Source organism: Streptopelia decaocto (genome assembly GCF_964273445.1).
Source record: "Streptopelia decaocto genome assembly, chromosome: Z".
In the NCBI taxonomy this organism is placed as follows: Eukaryota; Metazoa; Chordata; class Aves; order Columbiformes; family Columbidae; genus Streptopelia; species Streptopelia decaocto.
The window spans coordinates 73,128,412-73,149,365 of NC_138657.1; the positions used below are offsets into that span (position 1 = coordinate 73,128,412).

The following is a 20,954-nucleotide window of genomic DNA, read 5'->3' on the forward strand; positions in this document are numbered from 1 at the left end:
GATGGAGCCAGGCTCTTCTCAGTGACAACCAATGATAAGACAAGGAATAGTGAGTGCAAACTGGAAGACAAGAGGTTCCACTTAAATTTGAGAAGAAACTTCTCAGTGAGGGTGACAGACACTGGAACAGGCTGCCCAGGGAGGTTGTGGAGTCTCCTGCTCTGCAGACATTCAAACCCACCTGGACACATCCCTGTGTAACCTCATCTGGGTGTTCCTGCTCTGGCGGGGGGATTGAGCTGGATGAGATTTCTAGGTCCTTTCCATTCCCCTGACATTCTGTGATTCTGTGATTTCCCCAATTCTGAATTATCCAGGTGTTACTATTTCTGTAATTTCTTCTGATGTCTCCATAAGTAGATGAGTTTCCGTGAGACACTCAAGAAAAGCAAGGAGAGCCCACTGTAATTAATATTAACTGTCTCTGGAGCAGACCACAGCATCCGTGGACAATATTGGATGATGCTTTTTTTTTTTTTCATGTGTTTAATTTGTTAATGATGAGCTTTAAACTGTACCTGACAGTCAACTGAATTTGTTTAGCAATATGGGTTCCCCCTTTGTCTTCTCTGTGCTACGCATTCAGCTCTTAATCAGGAAGGATTACTGTCTGCTTATTGAGGGTTGGGTCTAAAATGCTCTGTCAGCAGATCAGGGCTCTATTAAGTAGAAATTATACACAGTTCTCAAAGGAAAGGAATCTGTGCTGGTACAGGAAGTTCACTGCAGTGGTTGGTTGGTTGGTTGGTTGGTTGGTTGGTTGGTTGGTTGGTTGGTTGGTTTTTTAACTGTTAGGCACAGAGGATGCTCACAGCACCTTGAAGACTTCTTGTTGCTTCTCTGAGATCATAAAGGATCCTTTGGAGACTCACAGCTCATCAAAACACACAAACCTTGGTGTGCCACAGCAGGAGAGCAGAACAGATGAGGACGTCACCGATATCATGTGCTCTTGTCAGTAGCAGGGTACTTGTTAGGTGAGGGTACCATGGTGGTCCTGGATGCAGACCTTGGCTGAGCATGAGTAGAGGAACTTCTCTGAACCTGGGGACAGTCTTGTCTCAGCAGAAGTGTTAACCCAGCCATGCACAGCAGAGCCCTGGTGCACCAGACACAGCAAGTGCCTCAGCTAAAGCACCACCTGCATGGCCAAGCTCTCAGTGTGTCACTTAGGGAGATCTACCACATGGAATAGTGGAGAAGAGGTAGGATAGGAGCACAATTTTTGCCTAGTTAGCAGCAGTCTTGGCTTCATCGTGCCCCTCGGTTTTGGTTTAGAGGTCTGGGGAGGAGCGATTCCCAAAATCAGGGGGCAGCACAGAAGAAACCGTGGAAGCTTTTTCTGTGGTTCTTCATGAAGGGAGGGCTGATTGAAGGAGGTCATGGGGCAATATGGTCCTGTGCTGGGTACACGCAAAAGAGGCTGTTTTCTAGGTTAGCAGACTGGTAGAAGGAACTCTACTGCAACTTCTGCTATTCTCAGCATCTCAGCTTGGGGTCAGAGATGCCACCAGCCTCTTACAACAGCCAGCACCACAGATTGACGGAGAAGCTTTAGGAACAGGAATTAAGCTGCAGTGGAGAGGGTGGGACTAGTTGTTCAAAGAGGCTTCTGGGCCTTGCAAGTCCTGGCTGGGACTAAGAGGGAGCTTTGCTGGTTCCCTGGCGGTTGCTTCCCCCCGGCAGTAACGAGGCAGTGGCCTCTCCGGGAAGGACCACAGGCGGTACCAGACACAGCCTTTGGGCTCTGCTGTGCGCACAAATCCTTCTTGCACCTCTCCTCCTTTTCTTTCAACCCTCAGGCTTTTGGCACAGCTCTTTCCTTGTTCCGCTTGGCAGTCATTCTCTATAAAGCATGTCTCACTGAAGGAAAATAAAGCCGTTTTTATAGATGTCACATATTTACCGAGATAAGATTTTATTTAAGAAGCTGTAAAGTCACAGCAGTAATTGGACAGTCTGATCCCGTTTTTCCAGTTGTTAAACACAGCTATCATTCAAAAAGCTATAATTACTGTGTGAATCATGGCTCGGTAGCTTGTGCTAAGGGTAGGCATTTATTGCATCGTTCATGATAATGAGGCACTGTAGTCTGGCGCTGTGCAAAACAGCTGTAGTCCCCTTTTTGAAGCTTCTTCCAGAAAGAAAACCAGGAGTTGTTCGTCAGATTTGAAAACATTTGAGCATTCCTCTTTCTTTATTAACCTATAGGGAAAGCATACTGCATAGACAACATTTGTGTCCTTTCTCCACGTCCAGTTACAAGGGGAGAGGAGGAGTAACAAGTGTGTTCTTGGCAGATAGATCCACGTCTTCATGTACTTGCTCAAAGAACAATCTCCAGCTTCTCCTGCGTACCCACTGCGGTTTGTTTGTCTCTGCCTCCAGCCTCAGTGCAGCATGAACAGCAGAGTCCTGTTCTCCGCACTCTGCTCTGCAAACTGCCCCTCTCCCAGGCATCCTGCTGCTTCCAATATCAGTGAAATCATCCGTCCTCACTCTTCAAGACTGCAGACCTGAGCCACTGCCTCTCACTGACTCCTGCCTTCCTCTTCGTGTCCTTTTCACCTGTGAACTCTGCCCAAATATTTTTCTCTTTCTTTTCTTATCTCTCTGCCTTTTTTTTCCTCACTCACCGCTTACCTTGAGAAGAGCTTGAACTGATTCAGCCTAAGCCTCTCTGAATGGGGAACTGTTTCAGCTCTCTGTCCTGTAAAGTATCTCTGTTTGTAGCACAATAAAATAAATCCTCTACTCTCTTTTAAGGTAATTCTACTGTAAACCCCAAACCATCCTGTTATGTTTGTTGTAACTTTGATTTTTTCTACCTTCTGCTCTAAATGCAACATAATTCCCACTTTTTCCAAACAACAACTACATACCTTCTTTTTTGGTCACTGCTATGAAATTGGTACAATCAAGTCAGCAAGTGTTGATGTCTCTTGGAGGAATGATGCAGTTCTTCTGTCTAGCTCAGTAGTTTGAAGCTCACGTGCTTAAAAGTGCTTTCTGCTGTGAGTAAACAGTGAGCTCGCTATGAGAAGGTTTAATCACACGAAGTGTTTCTAAGCTGCTGGCAGCCCCTTCACTACAACAGAGCTCCCAGGTAACACCAGCCACTCCATGCCAGAAAACAGCCCCTCTCTGTCCCCACCACTGCCCGGCCTGAAAGTAGGAGCAGATGTTCAAAAGATAAAGATTTGCTATGATTTGTTTTAAATACCGGTTGTAGGGCTAGGAATTAGAGAGAAGAGAAAAATAGTACAAGTGAGACAATTGTACGTTGTATAAGTTAATCTGAGAAACCGTGTTTGACATACTAAATCACACTGTGCTAAAAATACGTCTTGAACAAGGCTAGCATATTTAATATTTAAAGTGGTGCTGTCAGGCATGGGTAGTTTTAGTCCAGAACAGAGGCTGTGTTTGAACTAAGATTTTTGAGTTTTGCTTGCAATTTTAAACAGAAGACAAATATCTTGGGCTTAAAGTCCCTAATAAACACTTGCACCTTTTTTTTTTTTTTTGGTAAGTTTACTTAAAGAATGTCTCATTAGTTGTTCCAAAATTCACAAATTCATGTCTAATTTACAGAGTAGTTTTGGCTATGAAAAGTTTGGGAGGCTCGAATCACAGAATAGCTTTGCCTTTTTTAGCTACAGAGTTCAAGCCAGAACGTGGAAGGCTCAAATTCAATTCCTTTTCCTGCCTGAATGCTTTAACCATCAAGTTGAAATGTGGCTCTGATCTGTGGGGCAGGGCATGAAGCAAAAATATGAAAGCAAAACTTTAATATAGGTTTTTCTGTGCAGGAAGGTGTTGTATAGGTTTTTTTGTAGCAGAAGAGCTACGATACATGACAGTCCTAGAACCTGACCTAGAACCAATTTGTAATCTCCTCTGCTTCAGGACAGGGCAGAGAGAGAAAGGGGAAGAAGCGGTAAAGAGGAAAAAGACAGTGCCAGCTGTCTGAATTTACCAGGTAATGACCATCAGATGGGATTTGGCCAGGATAACCTAGAGGGTTGTAAAGCAGATGGAAAGACTTCATGGGAAACGTTCTCTGTGCTAGCAAGGAATGTTATCAACATGGCTGTGTTGGCAGTAAATTGCCTGTAGCATCTAGTGGGTATTCATTCCCAGCCTATTTCCTTTCTCACCTTAATCACCTTAAGGAAATCCCTTTTCACCATGAGGACAGCCCAGCACTGGAAAACTTGTCCCAGGGAGGTTGAGTCATCTCTGTCCTTGAAGGTTTTGAAAACCTGACTGAATAAACCTCTGAGCAGCCCAGTCTAATCCTATAGCTGATCCTGCTTTGAGCAGGACATTGGGCTAGAAAGCTCCTGAGGTCACTTCCAACTTGAAGTATCTTGTGATCCTGTTCCTAGTTAGGACTCCAGGGGTATATTTTTAGATGTAATGTACTTTATACTTGCTGCTGAAAAAGTAGTCTTACTGTGTAAGTCCTACCTAGTTATTCTCTTGGGTTCGCAACACAAACACGGTAGGATTTGCGGAGGAACACTTAGGTAACCTGCATGCACTGGCACAAAGCAGTCCTCTTCAATAAACACCGGAATGTCCGCTGGTGAACAAGAGAAACCCAGTTGCTACTTGATTTTCACACTGTTGCAAATGTTCTTATTTTAAAATTTTAATCATTGCTCTCTGTTCTTTCTCTTGAATTCACCAAACCTCCTCAGTTGTACCGTGATTGAATTTAAGAACGTGTTAAAACTAATTTTCTCCTTTGCTTCTGTCTCTTACTGACTCCAGTGCACAGATAGGGAAATTTGTTCTTTTACAGGTGTCTTTCCTGACTTGAACTTTATCCATGGCTCTCAGTGCTGAGTGATCTTTTAACACCAGCAAGGAGCTGATTTCTTGTACCCACTCTGTCCTAGCAAAACAAGGGCATCCACGGAGTGTAGCGATGGAATATTATAAAGCAGAAGAAAATTTAAGGTGGTTGTGCCCATGTTCGTGTGACATGTGGCGCGGGAGCATCTGCTAACGTGGCTGTACAACACCTCCATTTCATAGACCACTTTAAGCTCTTCTTGACATTGGTGATGTCTCAAGCAGCCAGTGGAAAAGACAACTTAAATGTTAGACTGGCAGAGGAATATTTTTTCTGCTGTGATTTGTATCGTGAGGGGACTTTGCAGGAAAAGATGATGACCCGGAGGGTGGCTGTCACACACGGATCCTACCTGCTGCATGCCACTAATAATTGTAAGAAATAACAGAATCCAAAAAAGTGAGTTAATCCTCCCATCTCATGTTTCTTTTCCCCATTTTCATCTCATGCATTTTTTCTGTACGGCAGAGGAATGGATTTTAAGCAGAGAAGGTTCAAATCCATCCTGGAGAATGAGGTCTACTATTTTAGTAGTTTGAAAAACACCGTTTTGATCTTCTTATGAGGAATTTAGGGCAGGAGTGGAGGTAGTGGGCAGATGTTCAAGACTGTTAAAGGTGTGGAGCTTGCCTTGGGAAAAAATGAATGCTGGTCCGGAGCAAACTTCTGTAGCCCAGAAGAAATAAATTCTTTTTCATGGTCTTGGGGTGTGGAACAAAGAGGTGCTTATGAAAAGCTGCTTGTTACATCTAACAAGGTTGCAGAACAATGCTAAAACTTTTCAAAAGACAACAAAAAAAGCAACTTGTCCAACCTCATAGACCAGCTCTATAATCCAGAGGCAGAATCACAGAATTGTGAAAAATTAAGCAGAGAGTATTTGGGATTCTCAAAATGAAGATTCATGAGTACATTTCTTCCAGTCCTTCACTTGAACAAATTATTTACTCTTGCTTCCTGAGTACTCATCATGTATTTAGTGCTCAAGATGACCCTTGGCGGTGGTTAACAAACAGAGTTGTTGAAAGGATGAGTAGTCTGAGCTGTGGTCTGGAGGAAATGAGGTTATGTTTGGTGGAAAGAAAAGGTAATTAGTGGTATGTCATCATTTGTAAATGGCCACCACTGTACAACCTGTTCTTTGGGACAGTCCTTGAAAGCCTCTGGGGTTTGCTACATATGGATCGCTCTGCCATCCCAGCAGTGTTGAAGTTAGCCAAGTGACTTCAAGTGGTGGACTTGGTCCTCAGAGATTTCCAGAGGGAGACTGCCCTGTGGGCACCGCCTGCCCACGCGCTGACTTTTGCTTTGGTCCTTTGGCCCAACAATGCTTTGAGATGTTTGTAGGTACCAATACCCTGTATGAGACGGCATTTTAGGGAGATAATTTAGCTGGCTGATTATAGTTGCAAATGGTGGCTTCAGTTGGAGACTGTCAGATGTACCTTATAACCACAAACCTTCTCAGGCTGGTGCCTTGCCAGGTCCCCATCACCTTCCACTGTCATCAGTAGATGTTGATTGACCTTCTTGAGGTCTGTGCAGATGAACAGATTATGGAGCTAATGCTGCATCCCAGGCATGATTTTTCACAAGGTCGACCAAAGTAAACAGAGTTCATTTAACAATGAAAGTAAAGTAAGAAAATCATATGTTCACTGTCCCATCCAGCAAGGTCTTTCCCTTGTGCAAAATGTGGTCCTAGGTTTAACCCCCCAATTTACCTCTCTATGTTACTGGAATTTGCACCTCCACCAGCACAGAAACAGCAGAGGTGCTTTGTTGGGGTTCTCATTTATTTCAGTTTACTGCCTTTAAGCGTGAAATTGTTGCAGTTCACAGAAGCAGCAACTTTCTGCGTCTGGCTTCTGGTACCATCCTCTCCAGAGGGATGTAGAAGAGCAATGGCTGTCCCTACCTTTCACAGCAGACACTGCGGCAGAGGTGAGGCCGTCAGAGCTGCTCCGACAGCTTTGTCACGGCATGGTGGGATGAGGACATGCAGCTCACTCTCCCTTATGTGTTACGGGCCCCTGGAGACCTGGCAGGAAGAAACCTCATTCCTGTCATTGGGCTGAGCCAGTGTGATTTAGGGTGCCCAGGGAACAGATGCAGGGGATATAAAATTGCCATCTTAAGTTGTTTTTCTGTCTCTCCTCACTTTTTATCCCTGTGGTTAAAATGTTCCCACTCATTAACATTGCAGAATAACACCGCTACCAGCATAAATCATTTTCCCTTGTTTTCCTTCAGTCTATGACAGACATTGCAGCAAAGGACCCAAACCACACGGGGGTAAGCCTGGAGCCTCTGCAAAGGTACGCTGCCCTCAGTATCACTAAGCTGGGGGGAAAGAGGGACTCCAGGTCTTGCCAAAGCATGCCCCAGCACTTACAGGGCCCAGACCTGGCTACCATGCAGCTGAGCGAATTGCTCCCCTTGGCGTTCTGCAATATTTGCAAAGAGTTGCTACCTTCCCCGGGGTTCTCAAGTCAAGATGCATCATCTTGATTGGATGGCTTTGCTGGGTTTTGTATTTGATGATCCGAAAATGATGATTCTTCTGTCGTTCCCACAATGCACATGCTGCCCGAGGAGAGACTCAGTTCAAGACAGCTCAGCACACCCCAGTGCCCACATATTCTGGCTTAAGTACCAGCCCTGGAAAGGACAAGGCTGACAGTCCCTGAGCTTCCTCTGCATCTCTGCTGGTGCTGACCTGGATAGAAGTTAAAGGGTTTTTATTCCCTGAAGCTTGGCGTTGCCCTTCCGTTCACCTCGCAAGTGCAGCTGTGAGCAGCCGCAAAGACCTGTTGAAAGCAGAGAGTATTTTCTGCCACCCTTTTTGCTCTGCTCACAGCTTTTCCCAGTCTTTTTCAAGCGCTGCATGTGGGGTGGAGAGACAGCCAGGAAATCTGAGTGCTAAAGGTGTTTCTCTTTGGGTCTTGGTGAAAGCCAGGCTCTTTCCAGCATATTGTGTGTTAGAGAGCGTGTTTGTGTATGTGTGTGCGTACACACACCACAGCTCCTTCTTTCCTCAGAGGAACTGGTACCTGGTTCCCATTCCCCATCTCCTGCAGACGCCCCAGCCCGTGCATTCAGAGAGAGTTTCTGATGTTGCTTTGCATTGAAGTTGTCTTCAGGACAGATAATCCCATCACCCTTATTTTCTGTCCCTGGGGTAATTCGAGATACAGTATGATTTAAAAGTTGCTGGTGCTTGTATGGAGAGAAATAATGAGGCAGAAAAGATGACAGTTGATACTACTAGCACTGCATGCAGTTAGTTGGCAATGGAAATCTGTGTTCTTGATTCAAAACAGATTATAAACAGGAAAACTAGCTTATTTACAAAACACATAGCAAAAATTAAAAAACAGAGCAAGCGTGTATGTTTGTAAAGGCTCTGTGAAATCCCACTTTGCCTTAAGATAAACCCCAATGCTCTTTGTTCCTTGTACATCCTGCTTGCCCGGTCCATCGGCAGATGTGTGGTACCCAGCCAGCATCCCCCCTCTGCTGGCTCCTCTTCCCTTCACCTCTGCCCAGCAGCACCACCTGGCTGAAGGACAGGCAGATTATCTCTTATGAAGTGTTTTGAGAGGAACTGGAATTATCACAGACTCTGACGAAGTTTTTGTCAGGGGAAAAAAACTGACCCTCCTCACTCCACATTTTCATCACTAAATTCAACCTGCTTTTGCTGTGCTGTATACAAGTTAAAGCTTGTTGTAAATATTAATTGTTGCAAGATAATTCAAATTGAAGTTAGAACCAAGAGGAACTGTACATCACTGAAACACCTACCGTTTAGCCGCCTGTACTCCTTATGCATAGTCTGTAGTTCCTCAGGAACTACATATCTTCTATACACACTCACTAGTTCCTTAGTGCTATTGCAGTAAAGCCTTGCTTTCCTCTCATCTCGCCTCCACCTCCAGTCAGGCAGCCAAGCATGCAACTATTAATATACAACAATAAACTGTATGTTTGTATAGAGTTGGTGACTTTACCTCTAAAATGTGTATGTGCCAAGCAAAGCTGAACATGCATGCACTGTGGCCCAACACAAGCCTGGCCCAGGCATACGAGCGGCACAGAAATTGTGTTGATTTTCCTCATATCCTCGTGGGATTTTTTCCTCCTTTCGGTGCATACAGCTGGCCATCAAGGAAGGAGATAAAAATGTTGATCTGTCAGAATTTCTGCTTCACTGGGTCATTTAGGAGAGTTGGGTCAGATAAGGGGGACTCGGCAGCTGCAGCGTTGCCAGCGATCTCATTTATGGGTAAGATGTCGAGAGCAGGGAGGCAGCTGGAAACCTCCCCTGCTGATGTTTGTGGAGGTGGGCTGATTTGCCAATCAGTGTTGTCTCATCAGGCCTTTAGCTGCAGCAAGACGAAAAAGCCTGAGTCTTTGCGGGAAAGGTAGTAATGTGTGGAGCGAGGCACAGCCTCTGACGCTCAGGATCTAGGTTATACGTGCTTCTGCTTCCCCCAGACTTACTTTCACAGTGCCCCACCAAGGCCTTGTTAAACCTTGCTCAGGCCAGCAGCGCTTTAGCACCCGTTCTCTCTCCATTTGGGCTGCCTGTGGCCTAGCAGCAAGTAGCGCTGGGCGGGCAGTGACAGCTCGTGTTAGCAAACCACGTCTGATCATCACACTGTCCTGACAAAGGGTAGCAATGATGTAACATACATCAGCATTAAACTACTGAACCATGTTTCATTGGCATCGGCCTTGTATACTAAGAACTGCCATTACCTTAACCTGCATGTTACTGCTGTTTTCTGCATGAGTCGGGCTTTCCATGCGTCCCTTTGAGCTCTCCCTGCCACCAGAACTGCTGGTCCTTTATCAGAGGCTTCAGCTCAGGAGTGTGTATGTCTGATTTCCAGCTGCGGGGCTCTGTGGTTTGGGGTGATATCTCTCATCCCCCAGCACTGCTTCCCCTCCTGCAGCACTCAAAGTAGCCTCAGACAACAACCTGGGACCCAGAAAGCCCCTTCCATCATGTTTTTCAAGCCCCTTTCTCTGTGCTTTCAGCAGGGACATAGGCTTTCTCTGGCCGGCCCTCATTCCCTCTGCCATTTGAGGCGCAGATGTGTTTTTACATCAGACTCTTTGAGAGGTGGAAGGAAAAGGCGGCTGCCAAACCCTCAGCCCTGCACCCTGGAAGGAGGAGAACATTGAGAAACATAAAATATCTGGCAGTTGTAACCCACCATCCACCTGCCTCCACCATCCCTTACTGCCTGGTGCTGCCAGATAGCAGCTCTGCCTGAGAAAGGAGACCGGGGATCCCTTGAGGATGGGAAGAGGATTAATCATTTATGATAGTTTGGGATTAATCCCTGAACCCAGTTCTGATTTCTCTGCCAAAGCAGGGTCCGAGCTGGAGGAGGAAGGTGGCAGCATTCTTCCCCTTCTGGCGAGGCACCCTGCAAGAACCGATCGCAGCACCCCCTGAGCCCCATCCTTCAGAGCATGTGGCAAAGGACAAAGCCAGAGATGAAGCCAAGAGCTTTCTCTAAGCTCTGTGCAAAGAGAAAGAGGAAAAGAGTTTCTGCTCCTCCCTGGGGTGGTCCGCCCAAATCCAGATGAGAGCAGCGTGGATATCAAAATGACAGGCTAGGCTCTTTGAAACGGTACTGGCGAGGTCTGCAGCTGCCCTAGATAAACCCTGCCTGCTGCTTTCTGCATCGTCTGGAGAGACTTCAGAGGAGACAAGCTGGAGTCTTTCAGCTGCACCAGGTGTAACAGCAACTGGGCTGCAATGTCCTGCTGTCCCCAGGGGCCACCGTGCCCCGGTGATCTGGCAGCACCCCCAGGTGCCACCCAGCTTTTGCAGGTACTTCTGCTGCAGGGGAGAGGAGTATGGGGTTATGCCGCACACAATGGCTCACACAGAGATCCCTGACCCTGCTCCAAGAGGAAATGTATCAGATAAGGGCCCAGTATCCATCTGAAACAGAATTCCTGCCAACCTAATTAATGAAAGCTTAATCATCAGATTAGTTAATCATAAACTTATTAAATAACTAATTGAGCTCTGAGGCTCTTTGTCTAATTTCCAGACAATGGCAGCCTCGCTGGAGGGGGAGATCAGGTCAGTAATCCTGCCAGGGAGCAGATTTGCTGTGTGGAGCGGCTCTGCGGCCGAGGCGCTGTGGATCCAGGTACCCGGGGCTGGGGCTGATAAACCGAACAGCACCCTGGGCTGTACACATCCTGTTCTCCCATAGAGATTCATAGAAAACAGGCAATTCATCTAGGGAATAATGCTCTTCTGGGGAGCAGGGTATTTGGAGGGCGACATGATAAGTTAGTTAACGCTCTTTCTTTCCCTTTTCCAGGGAATAAAATGATGGGTATCAAATTCTAAAGCAGGGATTTCTCAAAGCATGATGGAGTGAGGAGTATCCATCCATTCAGCCTGTTAACCAGCCTGGTTGCATTTCTCCATCTGCTTCCATTTTATTAGATTAAAAATTTTGTTTCAAATGCAAAGGGTTGTAGAAACCCAGTGTAGCAGATAATAAAATAGAATGGATCCAATATGTGACATTTTGCTGCTGAGTCAAAGCCAGACACAGGGCTGGGACTGTCAGCTGCAGGAAAAGCCCCAGGCAAGGTGCTGGAGCTCGCACACTGCCCGCAGCATTAGCGCTTCTGTCCTTATTTGTTTTGGCTACTAGGTGAGAACTCACCAAGTCATTCCAAGCGGCGGTATCTGCCAGCCAGTGAAAGCTTTCCCAATTACAACATGTTAAAAATAAATTAGGCCTGTGGTTTATATAGGCCATAAAAATCTGCTCCCTGCCATGGACCAGTCATTTAGTGTGTATTTTAGACTTGTGCAAGCATGGGAATTTGATTAAGTGTGTTAGCAGTTGAAGCCTACTTATATCAGACTCTATTCAAGTGTTTTTTATAAAAATATGGACTATATGTTGATCTCCTATGTAACCAAAGGCTGTGAGTATTCAGCCAAACTAGTTTGCACTGTTACTCTCCTAAGTATGCATCACACTTACTGCATGCATCAGTGACCTTAATGCTTCTTCACAGACCATCAGGACCCATAATAAATGTGATATGGGCACTAACAGTAACTCTGTTTATCTGGCAGATTATGCCTTTAGCATAAGTGATGCTTTACATGAAGGGAGTTATTTAAGTGAAGGGAGTTAAATTGCACTTAAAAGCCTCAATTTTTTTTGTCTGCTGCAACATACAGCAGGGTCAAGCAAATGTTCAATTAAGTAGAAATGTTGAGGGGGCATTTGCAGAAGTTGTGGTGAAATAACTTATTTCTCTCTGCCCCTTTAAAATATGTTATGGATAAAGCAGCTCAGTTTTATGGATTAAATTTTTTAGAGCTCAGTTTATAAACCAAAACTTTTTAGCTGGGTTTGTCAGGATGGAAATACTTCTGCAGATACCTAGTTTTGTTCTTCTCTCAGGAAAAAAAATTATTTTAAAAGTACGTGAAAATACTAAATAAATCCCTTTCTGAAAGTAAATGTGAAAGATACAGAAAAATACATTTAAATAAAACTGATGCTGTTCATATATTCCAGTTTTTACAATGATGAATGAAATCTTTATATGCAGCATTTTGCAGCCATTACAAATAGAAGTTTCAATCCTTAAAAATTAAGTGAAAAAAGCATGGGCTGAATCACAATAAAATGCCCTTTTGAGCAGAGAACTAGGACAATGCATGCCTTTGAAATCAGCACAGAGGGATGTTCAAAGATGAACAGAGATGAATTGCTGCCTGCTGCTCCATCGTCACAACCTGTTTAAATAAAATGGCTGCAGAGAGAGCTCGGGCAGAGGACTGGGAGCTGCCAACCCTGGTTCTCTGCTCCTCTGCTGCCACAGATGCTCTACGTGGCTTCGGAGTAAACCAGTTAAATAGTTTCTCCCAGCACTAAAATACAGCTGACTGTTTTACAAAGATGATTTGCGGTTATGTCATGCCATGAAGAGGTAAAACACTCTGTGTTCAGAATAGTAATTTTTTTTCGCTAAAGTGTACAGCTGTAAGATTTTCTTTGCTGGATGGCTAATTGCACTGGATGCCCTGCGCTGCTAGATGTCAAAGCCCAATAGTGGATATAAATAGAGACGACATTCCTTCCTATAATCACATGAGAGTCAGATAAATGAGCTTTGTGGCTGGCAAATTGTGTCTAGGGGATGGGGACATGCTGCTGGAATCTAAAGCCACTTTTGGAGATGCTTGTGGTGTAAGTAGAGGATACCTTTGATCAAGATCAGAGCCCTCATTTACCTGTGCTAAGGTATTACCATTCCTCTGTGCTAAGGAATAGTGTCACACTTCACTTCTGAAGGAAAACACAAACAGTAGCATCGGGCAGACCACCAGAAGTCTCTCTGTCACTTGTGCAGCCAGTGTCACCCCAGAACGAGCCCTGCGCTGCCCTGCCCAAGATGTACGGACGGCTTGTTGCAGCAGCTCCTGTTCGAGAAGTCAAGTTAGGAGCTGCATCCTTGGATAAGCGATGCAAACATCGCCTTTGTACTGCCTAGGGCGTTTACCAGTTCTTTGTTTGGTCAAGCCTTCCTGGGAGCTGGAGGGAGCCTAAAACCACTCAAAGCCCATCCGTGTTTGTGCCAGCTCTCAGCCATGCCAAAGGGGCAGAGCAGCCGCCAGATCAGCAGAACATTAAGGAAATGCAGCTATTCGGGTGCTTAAAGCCTGGTCCAAGAGGGACCTTGGAAGACAGATTTATAGTCCTGCTCTTGCTAGCCAGTTCTCACAATTAGATGTAGTTCGCTAATTTCTCCAAGTTTGGCTGGGTCAGCAAAAATAACATTCTTCAGCTGAAAATACTATGTCTTGCACGCCTTGCCCAAGTTGGTAGTTGGATGACTTACCTGTCTGACCCTTGTTTATCTGAACAGTCTTTTCTGAAGCTGGGTGAAACAATCCTGATTCAGGTGGCCTGTCCTGAATAATCAACGCTGATGCCCAGCACATATCAGCTTGAAACCGTAATCCCTGTATTCAGAGCAGGGGGCTGGCTGCAGACAGATCCTTTTTGTTTCTGCTACCTCCGTTCAGTAAAAATTGCTTTTATTTTGCCTTTCTCCCAATTCAGGGAGCCACAACCGTCAGCTGTGCTAATGCCGCCTGCATGCTCACTTACGCTCCCCAAATCTCCCCAGGGAGCTCAGTCTTCTCTGGCATCAGCGTGGTCCTGCACACAGCATTCTGATACCTCCCTTTCTGTACAGCCTGCAGGCAAAGCCCCTGTTAATGTTCATACCTTGAAATCTCTCCAAGTGACACAGTCCTCACTGACAAACACTCGTGCCAGAGGTGAAAGGTATTGAGGGTTTCAGTGTTAACTAGATGAATGCTAATGTCCCCGAGCTAAGTGGTGCACGTGAGTTGAAATCAGGACTTGGGCTTGAAGTAGAAGTTGTAGCCAGTGCTTCGTTCTTTCTCCCTCTCTTTGCTTGCAACTCTGTTGATCATTCAGCGGGATCTGAACAGAGAGATTAATTTTATTGACTGTGTAATTTAAATTCTTGGCTTGCTTGAGAGGTAGAATTCATCAGGGAATCACTGCAATCCTCAGCTGCTGAATGGTTCAGCTGGCAGTGGGGTACAGAGAGGCAAGTACATCCCAAAAACTCATCTCATAGATCTTGAAAATGGAAAAATACAGCTCTGTCACACCAGATTAATTTGTCTTTGTCTTCCCTCTGCAGCAGATCCCATGGTCCCACACTGCACTGTCCCCATAGCAGGAAGCTCCATATTCTCCTAGTCAGACAGGTTCACAAGCAATTGAATTAGTGAGGTTTGGTCAGCAGCTTCAGCAAGGAGTCCAGAGCCATCGGCATCTGCGTGCTCCCGACACACAGTGCAAAGGAAGCAAATCAGCCTTGTCTGTCACTGAGCGGCATTTACGCCAGTCAGGCTGCCCCAGATGAGGGGCATGCATGTAGTCAGGCACAGTGGCGCTGAGAAGCAGTGACATCGCAGGGCAACAATGATGATTAAGAAAGGAAGGGTGAGATGTGATGTGGTGGTTGGCAGGTCCAGATGGAAGGCTGTCCCACATGCTATTCAGAGCAGTACAGTGGTACCAGCAAGATCCTCGACCCCCTCCTCAAATACACACACGAATGCACACACATACCTCTCCACGTGTTCCCTTTCAGACTGAATGTCCAGTATGAGCTGAGTGTAACTGGTGGAGAGCCAAATTCCAGCCAGATTCCCTAGTGTGTCACATTGATGGCACAGCTATCTGTGTCCTCTGAGCTCTCCACTGAAACAGAAGCTAATCCTGCTTGGCTCCACTCAAGCCTAGAGCCAGATAGGTTACCCAACACCGCAACCCTGCTAATGATCAGACAGGATCTCCAGGCTCCTAATTAAGCATACATCTTAATATCAAAGGCACATGGAGGCTGCTCCATGCCCTCCCAGTCTCCTCTGCTCTATCCTGCTTCTTCAAGAAAGTCTGTGTCTGGAAAATTACTGAAAAGCCCGCAGGAACCTGGATTTGCTTGACTCCATCCCTCCCCCAGCTGCACCAGCCCTGCTGGTATTGCTAATGGTCACCTGTTGTCTCCACAGGCCATCACACCTGTACTCGGTGTGCTCAGTCACCCATAAACGCTTCATGGGAAGGAGGGTAACAAACCTCCAGTGCAAGTATTTCTCTAGGTACAGTGGTAAAAAGTACAGCAGCCAAGTGAAATGAAAGCTAAATGACTTATTTTAAATACTTGCAAATGTCCTGTAAAGAGCACCGTTGAAGCTCTGCTGTTATACTGCTCTTACACTGCCAGTAATTAGTGATTATTCTGAAGTAGTTGGAGAGCAGCCTTGTTTCTTTCTGGCTTCCCCATCTCCAAGTCTCTGTCCTTCACCTTGTACCTCTGCCGTATTAGCTTTTCATTGATCATCCAACAGCAAACTTACCAGACATGAAATAACCAGTGGCTGGAAATCACAGCCTTCTCTTTTTTTTTTCATTTGTTCTTGTACATCTCGTTTTCTCTATATTTGACAGGAGTGCCTGCTAACCCTTCCTCATTCTTCTGGTACCCAAGAATTGCCCAGAATTAGACAGTTTTATAGGGCCAGCATCGATTTTCCACCAAGCTGCATTGCCTTCCTGCAAGTTCATTGCACATGCTGGAACACTGCAGGCAGCACAGGGAGTTCTGGGAGCCTTTTCATAGCCAGCAACAGAAGCTGCCAGGTGCTGAGGACAAGCCAGGCCTATGTGCTGCTGTGCTGCCATCCAGAGACCTGGACAGGCCGGAGAGTTGGGCAGGGAAAAACTTACTGAAATATAACAAGGGCAAGTGTAGAGTCTTACATCTGGGCAGGAACAACCCCAGGTTCCAGTATAGGTTGGGAAATTACATATTAGAGAGCAGGGTAGGGGAAAGGGACCTGGGGGTCCTGGTGGACAGCAGGATGACCATGAGCCAGCACTGGGCCCTTGTGGCCAGGAAGGCCAATGGTACCTGGGGTGGATTAGAATGGGGGTGGTTAGTAGGTCAGAGAGGTTCTCCTTTCCCTCTACGCTGCCCTGGTGAGACCACACCTGGAATATTGTGTCCAGTTGTGGCCCCTCAGTTCCAGAAGGACAGGGAACTGCTGGAGAGAGTCCAGCGTAGGGCAACAAAGATGATGAAGGGAGTGGAGCATCTCCCTCATGAGGAAATGCTGAGGGAGCTGGGGCTCTTTAACTTGGAGAAGAGGAGACTGAGGGGTGACCTTATTAATGTTTATAAATATGTAAAGGGTGAGTGCCACGAGGACGGAGCCAGGCTCTTTCCGGTGACAACCAATGATAGGATGAGGAGCAACTGGGTACAAACTGGAACACAGGAGGTTCCACTTAAATTTGAGAAGAAACTTCTTCATGGTGATGGTGACAGACACTGGAACAGGCTGCCCAGGGGGGTTGTGGAGTCTCCTTCTCTGCAGACATTCAAACCCGCCTGGACATCTTCCTGTGTAACCTCGTCTGGGTGTTCCTGCTCCATGGGGGGATTGGACTGGATGAGATTTCGAGGTCCCTTCCAATCCCTGACATTCTGTGAAGCCAAGCTGTGGCCTTGAGGCCAGGTGAGACATGTCGAAACACAGATCTCATCTAAGTCCAATGGGCAATACTTGACTAACATATTGAAGAGTCTGAATGACTCAGAAGGAAAGAGCATCTTAATTTTTCATTCCCTGAGAACTGCCTGGGTACATAGTTCTCAGGTTTCTCTGAAAGGTTAGCACAGTTGGGTCAGTGGAGGGTTGTGGTTTGGGGATTCATGCTCACCATCAGCCAATATGGGGCAGACTTTAAAGAAAAATGCCATTTACTTATTGAGGCTAGATTGTTCCTTCTCTCACCATCTTTTTACTGTGCTGGTTTATGTGTTTGGTTGCAACTTCTATGAGAACAGCTTTAATTTGTGAAATTGCAGGATTTTGTTAAAACGTTGGACACTAAAAGTAAAATCTTCAGAAGTGCCTAAGTCAGTCACATTTCTAGAAGAGCGTAGCTACTTAGAGTTTGGGGCTGTGGCCTTCAGAGAAACATCTGGGGGACAAAACCAAGAGAGCTGGAAGCCTGGAAAAGAGCTCACTACCTAGAAATGGGATTCACAAAATCGACCTGCTGTGCCATGAGGAAGCACTGAGCAGAAAATGTACAGTGAAAACCTCCTTCCTCCATTCTGGTAGACCTGATGGTTGGTGTGTGAGGCTGGAATTTATAACCCAGGATTACTTCAGAAGATAGGCACCCAAACAGCTCCTTTGGATGATGGTGGTAGTAGCAGTAGTTCATACTTGTAAAGCTCACATAGTGCATTTCCGTGCCTCAAAGACTAATGTAACTTATACACATCTCCACCACCTTCCAGAAGCTTGTCCTAACACACTGGGACGGGGTGGACTTCCCATTCTCCCTGCTAGCCATTGTGTTTTGGCCACCAGGGTCTCATAGCGTCTAAGAGGTGGAAGAACTGTGAGTTCATGCTTAAGAAATGTGCCTGGGGATGCCAGGATGTGTGTTCCTACCGCACTTGCATTGCTTTGGGAAGGTTCCCTCCAAGCCACTAAATAAGTGAAAGAAGGGATTAAATCAAAGATCTTGTATCATTCAGACCCACACATTGCAATAGTATTCAGTAATAGCATAAAAATAGTCATGGAGAGACGTACTGGAGGAAAAAGACACTTGGCGAGGGGCCAGATTAATCAGCTGAGCGAGTTACCTGAGCTGGAGAGGAGCATTTAGTGCTTGTACTGAGAAATCAATGGCAAGCAGGGAGCTGTGGTCCATTTAAAAGGCTCAGGCAGACCTTAGCTGTCTTGAGATAAAATGAGACGTGTAACTTTGTTTGAGTCAGGTGCCTTTTGTGAATTATACAGCCTCTTAAAGCATTGGCAGCTTGTGTCAGCCCTGTGGGTTTGTGGTCAGCACTGGAGCTTCTGGTGTAGACGGGCGGAAGTTGGTTTGTATTTAGGGTTGTAAACATTTGCCTCCATAAAACCCCACTGTGCCTGAATAGCAAAATTCAGGTGGCCTGCAAAATACCAGCCTTTTGTTCTAGAGACAAACAACCAATGCAAGTTTCGGTCCTGAGAAACTACTGTGATTTAAGGTTTTGACTTGGATCCTTTATCAGTCTCATTGTTGCTCATGCCAGGGAGAATTATTAATCCTATCCCTTTCCTGCCAAGTTCAATGAGCATTTATTCACCTCTGCTGTCAGCAGGAGCAGAGCTGGGCATGGTGAGTATGTTCTCTTCTCTGTGGGTTCCTCAGCCACTCTCATAATTATGATCTCTAGGCATCTCTGCTGCTTATTTGCCCCTCAAAAAAGCCAGGCCTGGACAGGCTGCAGAGTTGGGCAGGGAAAAATTTAATGAAATATAACAAGGGCAAGTGTAGAGTCTTACATCTGGGCAGGAACAAACCCAGATTCCAGTATAAGTTGGGGAATGACCTATTAGAGAGCAGTGTAGGGGAAAGGGACCTGGGGGTCCTGGTGGACAGCAGGAGCCAGCACTGGGCCCTTGTGGCCAGGAAGGCCAATGGTACGTGGGGTGGATTAGAAGGGGGGTGGTTAGTAGGTCAGAGAGGTTCTCCTTCCCCTCTACTCTGTCTTGGTGAGAGCACATCTGGAATATTGTGTCCAGTTGTGGCCCCTCAGTTCCAGAAGGACAGGGAACTGCTGGAGAGGGTCCAGCGTAGGGCAACGAAGATGATGAAGGGAGTGGAGCATCTCCCTTATGAGGAAAGGCTGAGGGAGCTGGGGCTCTTTAACTTGGAAAAGAGGAGACTGAGGGGTGACCTCATTAATGTTTACAGATATATTAAGGGTGAGTGTCAGGAGGATGGATCCAGGCTCTTCTCGGTGATAGCCAGTGATAGGACAAGGGGTAATGGGTACAAACTGGAACACAGGAGGTTCCACTTACATTAAACAAGAAGAAACTTCTTCTCAGTGAGGGTGACGGACACTGGAACAGGCTGCCCAGGGAGGTTGTGGAGTCTCCTCTGCAGACATTCAAGACCTGCCTGGACACCTTCCTGTGTAACCTCATCTGGGTGTTCCTGCTCCAGTGAGGGGATTGGACTGGATGAGCTTTCGAGGTCCCTTCCAATCCCTGACATTCTGTGATTCTGTGATGTGTCCACCTGCTCTTACCTGTGTGGAAAGGACAGATTCGCCTCACTGTGCGTGCCCTGGTAGGCACACCGCCTTCCCACCACAAGTAGGAAAAGGTACTTTTCTCTCCAAGGGGAATAAAATCTGCAAGGGGAAAAAAATTATACCAGCACATTTCACACTGTACGGGAAGCAGAAGCAAAACAAATTCACTATTCATGTTCCCCAGCCAGCCACCTGGTAAATCCGTGTTATTCAAGCATGGCAGAAAAATAGTTCCCAACATTTTCTCACACTCTGGAGAACGTTTTTAACTAGACCCTTTCCTTCCTTACTGGCCTCATACTCAGCTTTTCCCTGCAAACCTTGCCTGGCATTGCACAATGAGACTGGGGCAGTTAGCTCAACTTTTGCAGCTGCTTGGGAAGCCAACCCAAATGATTTCCCAAAACAAACAAGGAAGGCATTTGAATCAGAAAGCTGAGTATCAGTTTATACGATAATCATCACACATGGGCTCCAGTCCCTGCTGGAGGCAGGTGTGTATTGATACAGCAAAGACATTGCATACCTGCAGAAGGCTTAGATTTTGTACTTGAATTCTAGTTAAGGTCTTGTGGTGAGAAGTTATTAAGATAAATAGTCCCTCCTAAATGATGAGCTAATTTAAATCCTCTCTTGCACTGAATACATGAAGAAAGCTTGATGTGCTGTCCACATTGTAAAGTTGATTCCAGCAGTGAATAGAACATGCTCTGAAAATCTAAGCAAACAATGTGCTGTTTAAAAATACAGCTGCAAAATGTTTCACTTTATTTTTTTTTTTTTTAATAAAGAAAGCAAGCTCCCAAGAATTGATGTGAGATAAAAGAGAAAGACACGTGGGGGACATCACAGGTTTCCAGGAGGAGAGACAGTTTCTGCTGTAGGCTGTTAGTCTGGTGCGTTGTCATCTAGGGAAACAGTAATAACTCATGCCTGGTCTCAAGCTAGGCTGGACTAACACTAAATTATGATGCTGCTTTGATCCAAACACTTTTCTAGCCCCATTGGTCTTCTCAGCTGCAGCGTCAGTAGGAGGAGAAAAGGCAGAAGGACAGACCCCCTTGCCCAGCAGAGTCCTAGGGTCCATGCAGCAGCCAGGTGCAGATAAGAGATAATGTCTCTGCCCCTTCTTTGCCCCAGCTGGGTTTCTGTCCAGAGACTCTGTGACCATCTTAGTGTGGCATTGTCAACAAGCTGCTGTGAGGCAAGGTACGTTAGTTTTAGCCCCTGGTGATCTTGTAGGCAGTGGGACGCAGCTCATCTGGCCTTTGCACAGCCTGGAGAAGAGAAGCTGAGAGGGGATCTTATCAATGCTGATCAATATCTCAAGGGTGCATGTCAAGAGGATGGGACCAGACCC

General features: G+C 46.0%; 1 protein-coding gene across 4 annotated transcripts in view; it reads left to right on the top strand.

Moving 5' to 3' along the window:
- The window catches only part of FAM219A (family with sequence similarity 219 member A), a 102,653-nt gene that overhangs the window by 66,367 nt on the left and 15,332 nt on the right, over positions 1 to 20,954 (top strand). The gene's annotated exons all lie outside the window — the stretch shown is intronic.